At 37.2% G+C, this 13,523-nt stretch overlaps 1 pseudogene; it reads right to left on the bottom strand.

The window, feature by feature from the left end:
* Nucleotides 1–515: 515 nt before the first annotated feature.
* Nucleotides 516–13,523, bottom strand: part of LOC106700638 (dnaJ homolog subfamily A member 1-like) — a 125,460-nt pseudogene continuing 112,452 nt past the window's right edge.

Genomic DNA, 13,523 nt, shown 5'->3' with positions numbered 1-13,523 from the left:
CTCAAATCCTTAAAAAATCCTCCCAAGAAACACAAATAACACTTTTATCCCACATAAAAGATTTTTTTAAAAGCAATGTATCAGACATGCCTTAGCTCTATAATCTCAATTAAGTTTGTAATAATTGTGGTTTGAAGCACATCAATGATTTTCAAAGGTTTTTGTTTTAATAGCAGAATTTTGAAAAAATAAACTTCATGTCTTTGTCTTACAATAAGAATCGTCAGAGCTACTCTGGTTCGGGTGAAGGTGGGGGACACAGAGTTCTGAATGGTGTTCCTTCAAGTCCTCCCACAAGGTTGCTCTGAGAAGCGTTTCCACTTTTCCAAGCTTCTGTAGAGCAGTCTGAAAGCCTCTGGACTGGATACTGTCCCATGTATGAGTCTTTGAACCCAGCACATCATGCTCCTGTGTATGCTTTGTCACTGTGCTTCCCTCCTTAAGACCAAGATCCATCGCGTGACTTTAGACCTCTCCCCGCTCCCTCTCTGAAATAGAGTAGTGATGACAGAGGCTCAGAGCTGTTCCTGCTTCACCCTGTCCCCACTTCCACCTCCTCCTAAGCCCTCAGTCTCATCACCACCAGGAGCTTTTATTATCCCACAAAAGATGCCATTAAGTGCTCGGCACTGTCAAAATCAGTCACGAAAATGCCCTACACCCACCCAAGTCTCGTCACCTTTCCACTGTGCCCTCTGGAGTTCTTACTCCAGCTGCCTCGCTCATCTCTCTCTTCTTTGAATAGTCATATAAAATCCTAAACCTACAGTTATACATTTTGACAAGTCCCAGGCAATGAAACAGGAATCTTTCCTTTCTTTAAAATTGTGGCATCTTGGCTCAAATGACTCTGAATCTGTTTGGCAGACCTTCTTTATTTTCCTTGCATTTGTCACTCTCATTCTTCTGAATATTCTATACCTTCTTCTTTCCACATCCATCTCTAACATGCCCTTCCCCATCTACACGTCCACTGATGTTGGTTCTGTGTGAGAGAAGAACTTCCCCATCTTTTCATCAACACATTCCTATCTGCTTCATTTTCTTCCCGCCTCTAGTTCTACAGATGAGCCCCACCTTCCTTTATCCATTAGATCTCAGTTCTACTTTGATCCACAGATTCTTCTGTCTAGGTACCTCCCTTCTATAGCATTATTTCAATTCTTCATTCCATTGATTCATTCCCACCAACTTGGAACACTAATGAAATCTCCTATTTTAAATAAACTTTTCATTGGTCCCATGTCCCTTTCTGAATATTGCTTCATTTCTTTGCTGCCAGATGACATTGGAACTGGTTTTAAATGTTGTCTATACTCTGTGTCACTCCTTTTAAGCAGCTCTTACAGTCATTCCATCAAAATTGCTAGTGTTCTGTGAGGTCACTAATGACTTCAGCTTTCGCTAATTGCATGGATGATTTTCTCCCCTTATCTCATATGCCATTTCGCTCACTTCCCCCCCTTTGAAGCAGGTTTTCTCTCTTTTGGCTTCTGATATTCCATTGCCGTCTTTACTTCTCTTCCCTCGCAGGCTGTTTTTAGTTTTCTTTGCTAGTCTCTTCTTATCCTCTTACCTTCTGAACATGAAGTATTTTCCTTGTAACTCTTGTTCATTGCCACCTAAGGAACTCCTGTGTGAGCTCATTCAACTTCTTGCCTTTGAATACCATCTTTCAAACTTCTATCTCCAAATTGCTCTGTCCCCTGAACCCTAGACTAATTTATCCAGTTGTACTTGGATTTTTAGTAGACAACTAGAAGGTAACGTATATAAACTAAACTCCTGTCTTCACCTGATTCACAAAAACCTGATCCACACCAATCTTCCTCCATCTTCATAAATGGCAACTTTATAGTTGGGCCAAAATTCTTGAAGTCAGTTTTGGCTCATCTTTCTCTAGTATCCCATATCTAGTGAAGTGAAAGTTGCTCAGTCGTGTCCAACTCTTTGCGACCCCCTGGACTTTACAGTCTATGGAATTCTCCAGCCCAGAATACTGGAGTGGGTGTCTTTTCCTTCTCCAGGAGATCTTCCCAACCCAGGGGCCGAACCCAGGTTTCCCGCATTGCAGGTGTACCATCTGGATTCATTACCAGGTGAGCTGCTGGGGCCAGCGCAGCAGGTAGGGATCAAAAGTGGTTGACACATAGTTTAGAGACAGAATTAAAATTTTAAAGATGGGACTGGAGGACTCAAGACCTCTAGGATCAAGAGCCCTGTTCCTCGGAGCCACATCACTTTTATTTAGGGTCTTGGCGTGCAGAAAGCATCTGTTGTGCTGTGATAAAATCAGCCCCCTGTGTCCCGGTCACATCTCCCATTTTATTGATTACTTTGAACTATCTTCATTACTTTCTTATACAAAGGGTGTCACCCAGATGAAGCGATAAACCCACATATGCCTTGGGAAAATATCTTGGTATGTACATAAGCGGGTATTCTGAACTTGTGCTGACCTGGTGTTCCAAGGTCTACACTGTGTTTTTCCTTAGCTCAGCAGGGCATGATGACCACAACTAATCAACCTGATGTACTTTTGTTTAGATGATGCTGCATTGCTATATTTTGCTTTATTCTTTCCCCATTGTGTTTTACCCATGGCTTACCTGGAGCAGCAGGCGGCTGATTATTAACCCCTGCACTGAGCCACCAGGGAAGCCCAAGAATACTGGAGTGGGTAGCCTGTCCCTTCTCTAGGGGATCTTCCAGACCCAGGAATTGAACCAGGGTCTCCTTCATTGCAGGCAGATTCTTTACCAACTGAGCTATCAGGGAAGCCCTATCCCATATCTAATCCACCCATACATCATGTTCACTTTGAATTCAAACCATATTCAGAATCCCATCACATTTCCACATCTAACAAAAAATCTTGTGGTCAACCCACCATAGAAATTGTACCTGGGCTATTTCAGTGTTTTTCTTGAACTAATCTGCTTCCACTATGCTACCATAGCGTGTGTATGGTAGCACTCACCAATCAGTGATTCTGATGACATTTGAGTTAGGAATTGATACACATCTAGTTAAAAAAAAAAAGCCTTGAATGGCTTCCCATTTCACTAACAACAAAAATTAAAATTAGTAGAATGAGCAGCTATTATGGTGCTTATCTAATTTATCATCCCCAAATGAAGACCTTCTTCATACTGAAAAGGAGCACTTTGAACAATCAGTCCCAGACAACATGCGTAAACAGACACAATCCCAGACAAAGCAGAAGTGTTTTCCTCCTACTCTCCCACCTGGAAGCCCCTTCACAATCTACCCCTGCCCCCTGCAATGAACTTGACTTCATCACCTGCCCCCTCCCTTGCAAATATCTCTCACTACATACGTCTTTTCTTGCACATCCTAAAAGCTGTCAGATTTCCTCCTGCATCAAGGTTCTTTGCCCAGGCAGATGTTTTTGCATGTAATACCTACCCTTCCTTCTCCTATCCTCAGAAATCACTCCGTACTTTTCCTTTGTTTCTGCTCCAGTGTCGCCTGACCAGAGAGGCCTTCATGGAGATTTCAGCAAAGAGCACCTTTATCTCACACCTGTTATGTTCCTGTTCTTCTATCATCCTTCATGTTTTTCCCCATATTGTTTATCAGCATCTGATACTTTCAGTGGATACGTTCACTATTCCTTGTCCACTAGAATACAAGTTAGGAAAGTACAGAAGCTTTTTCTTCTCTCCCGGTATAATGATAGTAGAATATGTTCCGAAACAAAGGAGTTGCTCAATTAAAATTGATTAATTAATGAATAAAAATATTTGCTTTACACTAAATTGTTTCTGATCTCTTAGCTTGTCTGGCATTGATTAGACACTAAAAAGTCAACTTATATGCACTAATCCACATAATTCTTTCATGCACAGAAAGCCAATATAATTTTATAATGTAGAAGATTTTCTTGTTCCCTTTTTTGACTGATATGTATCTATGCACAAATCTTATGTGTGTATCTATAGATATCTTAATGTGTGTATACAGATTTGCACACTTATTCTTTGAAATATGTTCTTTATATTATATTAGTAATTTTCAAAGTATTAAGTTTGTATTTTACATTTATAATTATATTGCACACTTTGCAAAACACCAAACTAGCATGCTGTCTGTTGCTCTGAGATGTCAAGTAATTCTAGATCCAAATATACTCATTGATTAATTGATAGAACAAATGCATACTACACATTCACATCCCAGTTAAGATCGGTTTTAGTTCAGAAAGATTATTTCATGAATATTAATTAGAGTAAGAAAACAGAAGTCTCTATTGATTGAAGGAAACAAAAGGTCTAATTTCAAACTTATATAGAACCTTTTTAACTTCATTTCTCTACTCATGGCCTCAAAACACTATTTCTGTCAGCCCATTAAGGAAACCTATTTTCATCATCATGTATTCTGGAAGATACTTTATCTTGGGTGAAATCAAGAAATCGTTTGTGGTTTCTATTGTTTCATCATATGGCTACATATTAACTCAAACTTCATCTTTCTAAAGTGTTTTATTGGTTTCCTCTTCAGCCTTATTTACATGATTGATTTTCCATTTATGGCATGTCCAGTTTTGTCCAATTAAGTCCAATTTAGATTAGCTCTTTACAAATCAATTCATTTCTATAAACCCATTAATATTTCACATTATCAAAAGCATATTCTTCATGAATATATATCTTAATCCCCTACTTCAGTAACATAAATAGATTATTAGACAACTCTGAAACTTTCGGTTTGTAACATTGGCATACATTTTTAAAATACTTGAACTTCCAGTTGACTCAACTTTATCTAGTAACAAAAGCTGTTTCATCCCCATAAGCAATTGAATTGGTGATAGATTTAACATTTAATATCAACTAGAAATAGTTTGACAGATATGACAAACTGCAGTATAGTATCAGTTCAGTCGCTCAGTCATGTCCAACTCTTTGTAACCCCATGGACTGCAGCAAGCCAGGCTTCCCTGTCCATCACCAACTCCAAGAGCTTGCTCAAACTCATGTCCATCGAGTCAGTGATGCCATCCAATCATCTCATCCTCTGTCGTCCCCTTCTCCTCCTGCCTTCAATTGTTCCCAGCATCTGGGTATTTTCTAGTGAGTCAGTATAGTATCTTAAGTAATATATCAAGTTAAACGAAGCAGATTAAAAAAATCAGCAAGAGTTTCTAGGTTCAAAACTAGTTAACAGTAACTTTGGAATTCAAGTTTTGCATTCATGGGCTGTCTGAAAGCAAAGTTACCATACTTGAAAAAAACTTGTAACAGCAAGCAAATAGAGTTATTTTATTCAGGCAAAAAAATAAAAACTGAAAACTAGAGTTAACAATAATATGGCACTATTGTCAAACTTACACCAATTATTTATAATTCAGTACTTTTAATTTATGAAAACAAAATATGTATACAATAAAAAACATAATCTAAGTTTTATTCCTTCACTAATTAAAAAGAAAATATAGTATGAAAGTACAGATAAAAATGATAACATAGAGAAGTAAGATTACTGCCATTTTTAATGTTTTTTTAAAATAGTTACCTGGGTTATTTTATAATAAGAATATTGATTTTATATTTAAACTTTTTTCCTCTCCTTCTGAAAATAAAGATAAGTAAATAAAAATAAAATTAAGTAAAGCAAAGAAACAAAATGCCAGTTACCATGTCCTGACAATTGATTCTGCCTCCTATACATTTGTTGTTATACTTTAGTGGTTATGAATTTTCTTACATTACAGCATTCTCCTAACAAAACCCTCAGTCATTAACTGTGATGACCTCTAATCCATCCTCCTGACTAGAGTCAGATATGTAGTTCTGTACACAAAGTAGGTCTTTGCTCAACTTAACATTGTTTTGCAACTGACCTTTGCTTTCTGGGTCGAATTTAAATTCCTTAGTGTGTTGTCTGAGTCATAGTGAATCCCTGGCTCCTGTTTTCATGTCCCACCTCTTTCCTGCAGGCACTGAGTCTGTTTGCCTGCATGTCCCATGATTTGTACAAGGAATACCCCACTGTGTTTGCCCGTCCAACTTGGTGGTGTTCAGAAATCAGCTTAGGTACTTCCTAACCCTTAATCCATTGTAAACCTTTGAGCTAAGTGAGCTACCTAGACCTACCATATGCTGGTAGCATGTCTCTAACACTGTACTGCAGTCCTTGATTTTCTTTTTATCTAAGCATTAAGCTGTGAACTTTTTAAAGTCGGGTGTGGCTTCATCTCTGTATTAACTGTTGATTTAACCATTAGTTAGCAAGAACATACTCAAGAAATAGATGATGAATGATTGTTGAATGAATTATTTTCCATTTTGCTGTTGTTATAGTCTCTTTGCAAATAGTAATCACTGTGCAGGAAACAACATAGACAAGAACAACTTCCAAAAAGTAGATACTAAAGGTGTGTCTGATAGTACCTATATTAAAGGTATGTGAGATCATGTTAAACTAAAGAAGATCATTACCTATGTTTACCTATGTCTTCAAATGGACCACATACTATGAAAATTTTAATTTCACAAAATAGAACAACAATTATAGACTCTTCCTTTATAGTCATAGCACTTTGGAAAGTTTGGTAGAAATAAATTCAAACTAAACATTTTAAAGGTTATGAATACTGCTGTACTATTAAATGTATAAATCCGTACTGTAAACATCTGGAAAGCAATCATTATCAAATGTAAAATAATTATGATATAAAGTATATAGCAAACACTTGAAATATTTTTTTTATGTGAAATCACTTCTCACGTATTGAAATGTCAGCTATTACACATCTGTGTTAAGAGTCAGGCTGAATACAGGTTTGTTTTCAGATTTATTATTGTTGGGTTTTCTTGGTTCGGCACTTATGCATTATTTGTATAAAATGTTAGATATTTTTGTTTTGCAGAATCTTTTTAATACCCTTTACTTCCCATGGGTATTGCCTGAGGGTATGTGGTAGCTGCTGTAACTCATAGGCAGTACTAGGTACCTTTTTAAAACCCTATAGTACAATCATCTTGTTTGGTCTAGATGTTTTACTTGATTTTTGAGAAGTGTTGCCAGTTGTTCTGAAATGTCTGTGATTTTACACACGTAGATGCCTGTTAGAACTCACTCACTCTCACTTCTGGCCTGACTCATTAGGGAAGCGATTTCCTTTGCAGATGTGAGAGGTGACTGCACTCTTTTCATCGCCTACTGTGCCACCTGGAAAGCTTTTCCTCCCAAATAATGGGTGAAAATGCCTGTGAAGAAATTGAATGACAGGCCTTCACCATATGCAGGCAAGCCTGTGGAACTTCTATGCATATCAGATATTACAGGAAACAGTTTAGGCCATTTTAGTCATACTGACATACTGCTTCTCAACTTGAGACACATTGAGCTCTCTCTACACTACACTGATATGACACTGAGAGGAAAATTGCATACAGTTTTTGAAAGGTTTGTGATACCTAACTGGTAAACAAGAGTCTGTCCTTATTACCCAAATGTCTAATATCCTTTTAGAAGTGGTGATATCCCAGGGGACAGGTAGTTTGAAGAATACGAACCCCAAGAAGCATGCTCTAAGCCATAAAGCTCTTATCTGTCAATATCATACATGGTAAATGTTTTTAAGAAAGAGCATAATGGCGTGCTATTGTTATTACTGAGACATCGCTCTTCTTTATGTTTGCATTAGGGACTTGTTAAGGTGCAGGGTGTGTTGCCCACTAAATGCCTATATGAGAGAAGATTGTCAACTCAGCTGTAAACAGAGGCCAGTCTTCCTAGAAAAATCTCTGAATTTGGCTTTATAAATGTAAACAGCCCAAAGGCTTCTCAGGTCTTACTTTCTCTGATCATTGTTTAAGGATTTGAGACCAAATATAAATATAAATGTGATTTTTTGAAAAATCTTGAAAGGCTTACCTTAGCATTTCATTGTTTTTCCTTCTACTTTTATTAAAGACTGAAATATATCAGGCAATGTGCATAGACAACTGTAGACAATCTGCCCTGCCCAATGGACTCAAAATATGTAAAGCCCATGCTGCAGATTATGCTAGAACATTAAAGTTCGGTTGGAATTTTTCTGGGATTAAAAAAAAGGCTCATAATCTCAGGTTCAAATGGAAGAGTCTAATAACACAGTTGTTACAATTTTTATACATGTACAACTCAAAGAGATTTTGGAATTTAGGTCATATGGTTGAGGGCGGAAAATAGGCTAGGCTGTCTGACAACCTGCCTGTGTGAAGATAAGAGTGGGACAGTGTCACCGGATGCTGTGTCAGACTATTCATTATTCCTTCCCAATTCCTCACACCTCATGGCCGCCTTGGGCCGCTAATGGCCTTGGCCACAGAAACCACCAAATGTGCGCCTGATGTTTCACTGCCAATGAACTGTATGAACCAGCAGAGCTACACAGGATCAGTGACTAACCATAGGTGACACTTGTTAATTTGTTTTTAGATAAAGCTCAGGGTGGGAAGGGGGGGGGAAGTTGACTATGATACATTTCAGCAGTCAGAGCACCAGGATCTGCATAAGACTAAGAAAAGCAAGTTAAAATACAATAGAACTGCCTAAGAGTAATACTGTCATTTGTTCATGAGCTCTAAATCTCCCATGTTTAGTGTAGAAATCTTGCTCTTCTGGGCCAACTTAAAATGCAACCCCTAAAACATTTCTGAAAATCCGCTTTGAAAAAATACTCTTAAGAACTATCTCAAAGAAGAAAAAATAACCTTTTGGAAAACAAATTCAGACACAATACATTTTAATAGTTAATTTTGCAACACATATCTTAGAAATAATTGAAATCCCTTCTATAAAACCACATGTCATTACAGCTGATACTGTTGATTAGGTTAGTGTCTTTTGAAAAATTGTGAATCATCAAAAAAAGGAGAAATATGAAATCCAAAGATATTTGAATGTTAAGAGTCATACAGATGCTTGATTAGAAAGGAATGTTTCTTTTTGTCTGTTTGGCCAAAAACTTTCTGGTGCTGAGTAAACTTGTTACAGGGAAAAAAAAAAAAAAAAATTAAGGATTTTGCTAATTGCTTTTTTCTTAGAGGTTATTTTACTATATGGATATTATGAGTTAACTCTTCATTGTGATTTGGCTTATTGAAATATTTTAGTTTTTTTTTTTTTCCTGCAGGAAGATTAGGGCTCCCCAGGTAGTGCTAGTGGTAAAAAATCTCCTTGCAAAGGCAGGAGATACAAGAGACACAGTTTTGATCCCTGGGTCGGGAAGATTCCCCTGGAGGAGGGCATGGCAACCCACTCCAGTATTCTTGCCTGGAAAATTCCATGAACAGAGAAGCCTGGTGGGCTAGAATCCATGGAACTGCAGAGTCAGATATGACCTGCATGCACGCACATGCGTGCGCACGCACACACACACACACACACACACGCTCCTTTAAGATGTTACGTTGTCAAGAAAGCAATCAACAATAGATGGAAACAAAGCAAGCCAGGGCAAGTTGGGTAAATTAACTTAAAAACACCTGCATCCTCCCCTCCCACCCACACATCCTCCATTGCCTCTCCCATCCCCAACACTCTCTGATCTAGGCTTTGAGCGGAGATGCACAGGGGTGGTTAATGCAATATCAGACCAAAGAAACCCTCTTCTCTCCCTCTCCAAGGGCAGAGGTGGACAGAGGAATCAAAAGAGCAAACTAATGTAGCTCCCCACGCCCGCTGAGGTCACTTGAACGTCCAGTCAAGGCTCTGGTAATTATAGGTGAGGAGATGGAATTTATATTGAAGCTGAGACTGAATCTTTAGACTGGTTTTAATAATTAAAAGTAACAGAAAAGTTGTGGAATCTGCCTAAGAGTGATGTTAAAAACCAAATTGAGAATCCCCAACCTGTTAAATTTTCACTCCTTAATCAAAATGGAAATTTGATATAAAATTTGAAGGTCTTCTGGAAAAATGGTGTCTATTAATGGAACAGAATTATCACCTATTTGATCTGGAAAGAACTTCAACATCACCAATCCTAGCACTCCATTTTGCAAATGAGGAATTTGAGAAAAGTTGAACAAATGGCCCAGGTTTGCAAGATGAAGTCAGAGCTGGCTCTAGAGGCCAGTGATCTAAATTCTCAGTTCAGGGCTGTTTGTCTTTCGGGCACCTCTGTAATAGGGCTTGAAAAGGATTGGCAAGACAAATCTGGAAAGATAAAAGTAAGAAAGCAGTAAAGATAAAATTGACTTCACAGCTTGACCTCACGTGTAAACCTCTCCTATAATGGTTCTAACCTTATAGCTCAGATGCGTTCTAAAATGATCAAAGATGAATTTAAATTAAGTAGAGTCTTACTTTGCAACATTTCTCCGTAATGCTCTTCAATAAAAGAGCCCTAATTCTTGATATTTTAGTATGAATGACTATATTAATCACATGAATACAGTTCAGAATATCTAAATCAATATTCATAAGCCAAGAAGAATATTTGAGCAATATAGTGTTCTCTGTTTTTAATAATTAAAACAAATTATAATCTTAACCAGTTATGTGCCAGGTGCTACTAAGTTCTTTAAATAGTTGTGAACTACTTATGAGGGAGTTAATGTCGACACCCCTAATATACAGATGAGGAAATGAAGACTTGAAAAAAGTTAAATGCTTTGCTCAAGGTCCCAAATAGATGAGCAGGATTCAAACCCGAGCTGTCTTATTCTGGATACCTCAGGCTTGCCTAGTACACTGCCACTTTGGATGAAGGTTTCCTTGAATGTTTTAAGTGATATGCATGCTAAAATGGGATATTTTCAAAGAAATTTTAGCAGTAAATAACCTTTTAAAACGTATATTTTCTGTATTTAATGTTTATCATCTGCTATGCTCATTTCACATTTCTTTTCTTGATCATATGAAGAGAAAATATGCTTAATACCAGACTGTTTTGAAATGGTGGGAGACTATAAGGAAATCAGTACAGAGTTCAGAGATGTTGGGTTCAATGTAAGAAAGAACTATATGCAATGAAAGTACTAAGAGATATTGTAGAAATTAACAAAAGGAGGGATTATGTGCTTGAGAAGATTTGGAAGCTGTCTTCCCAGGTGGTGAGAAGGTGGTCAGCCATCTTCACAGCCCAGTTTGGACCACTTTCTGCCTCTCACGTGGCTTGTTCTTAATGAATTATTGCAGGGTATTTATTACTAGGAACACAAGCAGTATTTTGACTTGGAGCCATAATGCAAACCCAAATTTGGCACAACATCACTTTAAACTCGGGAAATTACGACTTTAATTAAAGATTCAGCATAAAGCCAGCAAGATAATAAATCTGAAATTGATTCTTCGGTATGGGTTGCATCGCTGTGCCCTGAGTGGTCACACCATCTCTCTCAGTGCTGTTAATGGCTTAGCCTCCCCACCGCCTCGTCCCTCCCCCATAACCTTTCCCCTTAATGGTTTTCTTCTTCCCCACCTCTGGTCTCATATTGTTAAGGAACCCAAACCTTAGAATCACTGACATATATATCCATAAGCTGTAGGCAATGATCTCTGAAATCAAGCTAGGAAAATCTATATACTACTTACACAGATTAAAATGAAAGTGAAGATAAATCACAGATGAAGGTACTTTTTTTTCTGTCACATCTTTAAAAAATACAGTATTCATATGATCTAGAATTTTTTGGTTAACCTCATTTTAAACCCAAGTGAGGATTTCTTAAAAAGAAAGATAGAGGTATTATTAGCTTTACACTTAAAATTGAATTTGAATTTCTCATTTTATAATAGAGACTGAATTCTCATCTCACTGCGTGCCTTAATTGCACATGGCATCAACTAATGCTGATGTTCTACTAACGGCTGTATATCTGTGCATTATTTTTATTTCCAGTTTCCAGTTTCTAGATCTTTCCCTGTGACTGTAAAGCCCTTTCCATGAAGGCAAAAGGAATAAGATGTAAAGATAGATATAAGTAAATGCACTTGGGCTTATTTGGGGACAATGTGACTAGAAATTGTGTGGAAAAATTTAATGGCTTCATTTTCTTGCAATAGCATGTATTAACATTTGAGGAATAAATGAAAAGGGAAAGGAGCTAAAAAGTCAGAATTACAAAGAAAAGCCTAGTGAGTTTGTCTCTACACCTGAGGCTGCCATTTCTTAAAATATTGAGACTTGGTGCAAGGGAGACCTCAGAACAGTGAGGGTGCTCTTACAGTTACAATCCAGGCTTCAGGACCCTGCTATGACTGTGTGGCTGGAGGACAGAGGTTGCCATATGGATTTCTTTTGAGAAGGAAACCCCTCCAAATGGCAATTTTAACTCTTACTCTGGAAAACTTCCCCATATCATGTTGAAACAGGAAGTCAGATTTTAAACAGACCTCCAGAAATTGAAACAACCTATCTTTTGTGTGCAGGTAACATAGTTTAGGAGTGCATTTTTTAAAAATGTTGGGGTTATTCACATAGTATTTTGGAATTCATATCTCTTGTAACATAAGGGCCTTCTGAATTTTTCCTTTGCAGTAATAAGTATGGGTAATAAAGTCTAGAGAGATCAAAAAGTAATCAGTATTAGAACAGAAAAATTATCTAATACTCAAGTTAAGAAGAAATTATTAACATACTCTACACTCTGACATTGTCAAAGAACATGTCACTTTGTAGAAAACGCTTGGACACCAAAGTAAATACTAACAACTGAAAATACATTAATTTGAGGCTATTCCTCAGGATAATTGTTTCCTCAAGTTGAAATATTGCAGCTTCATCCAACTCTTTGTTTCTCAGACTACTATGAACTGTTGACTCATGATCCATTTCCTTTCCCTTGAAGTCACTCCATCCTAAGTAACTCATCATTTTTTTTTCATGTTATGCAGGAAATGTGCCTCATGGTTGCATTACAGGGAAATTAATGTTATAACTTGATTATTATTTACTTTGATCTCAGATTTAGCGTGGAAATTTGCCTTTGGCAATTTCACAATGCATTTATTTTAAAGTTTCCATCTTATTTAAAGACAGCATTTTGTATCGCTTTACATCTCCCTGAGGATACAGATTGATGTCTGAGCTATCAGACTGCTATCATGACAGTCCCCCTTTTTGCTTTATACCTAAATATTTCAAATCATTCACTATGGAGAGTAAGTCTACCAGAGCACTTAGTGTTTATGGGGGAAAAAAAAAAGTTGTTTCTAGTTTAACCTCTCAGATTTTAATTTTTGTTTTTTTGTGTTGTTTTTTTAATCTTGACCACAAAGGTGAACTACATAGCTGATATTCTTCCGTGATAGTTGCTTTCACGTATTTACTACACTGTATTGTAATTAATATGCTGCATGAATATACAGACTTCAGTTATGTTTGTGTATTTAGCTGGTGAGTCATTTTTAAATGAATTTTGAGTATTGGGAATTGAGAGATCATTTAATCAGAAATCTAACTCATATTTTAATCATCATGTTGTATATATTAGTAGGGTTGGGGAGAACCAGGAAATCAGAGTAGTTAATGAACATTACTTTTATATTGACTTTAAAAT

The sequence above is a fragment of the Bos mutus genome, chromosome 27, assembly GCF_027580195.1.
Source record: "Bos mutus isolate GX-2022 chromosome 27, NWIPB_WYAK_1.1, whole genome shotgun sequence".
In the NCBI taxonomy this organism is placed as follows: Eukaryota; Metazoa; Chordata; class Mammalia; order Artiodactyla; family Bovidae; genus Bos; species Bos mutus.
This window is presented reverse-complemented; position numbering and strand designations above follow the sequence as displayed.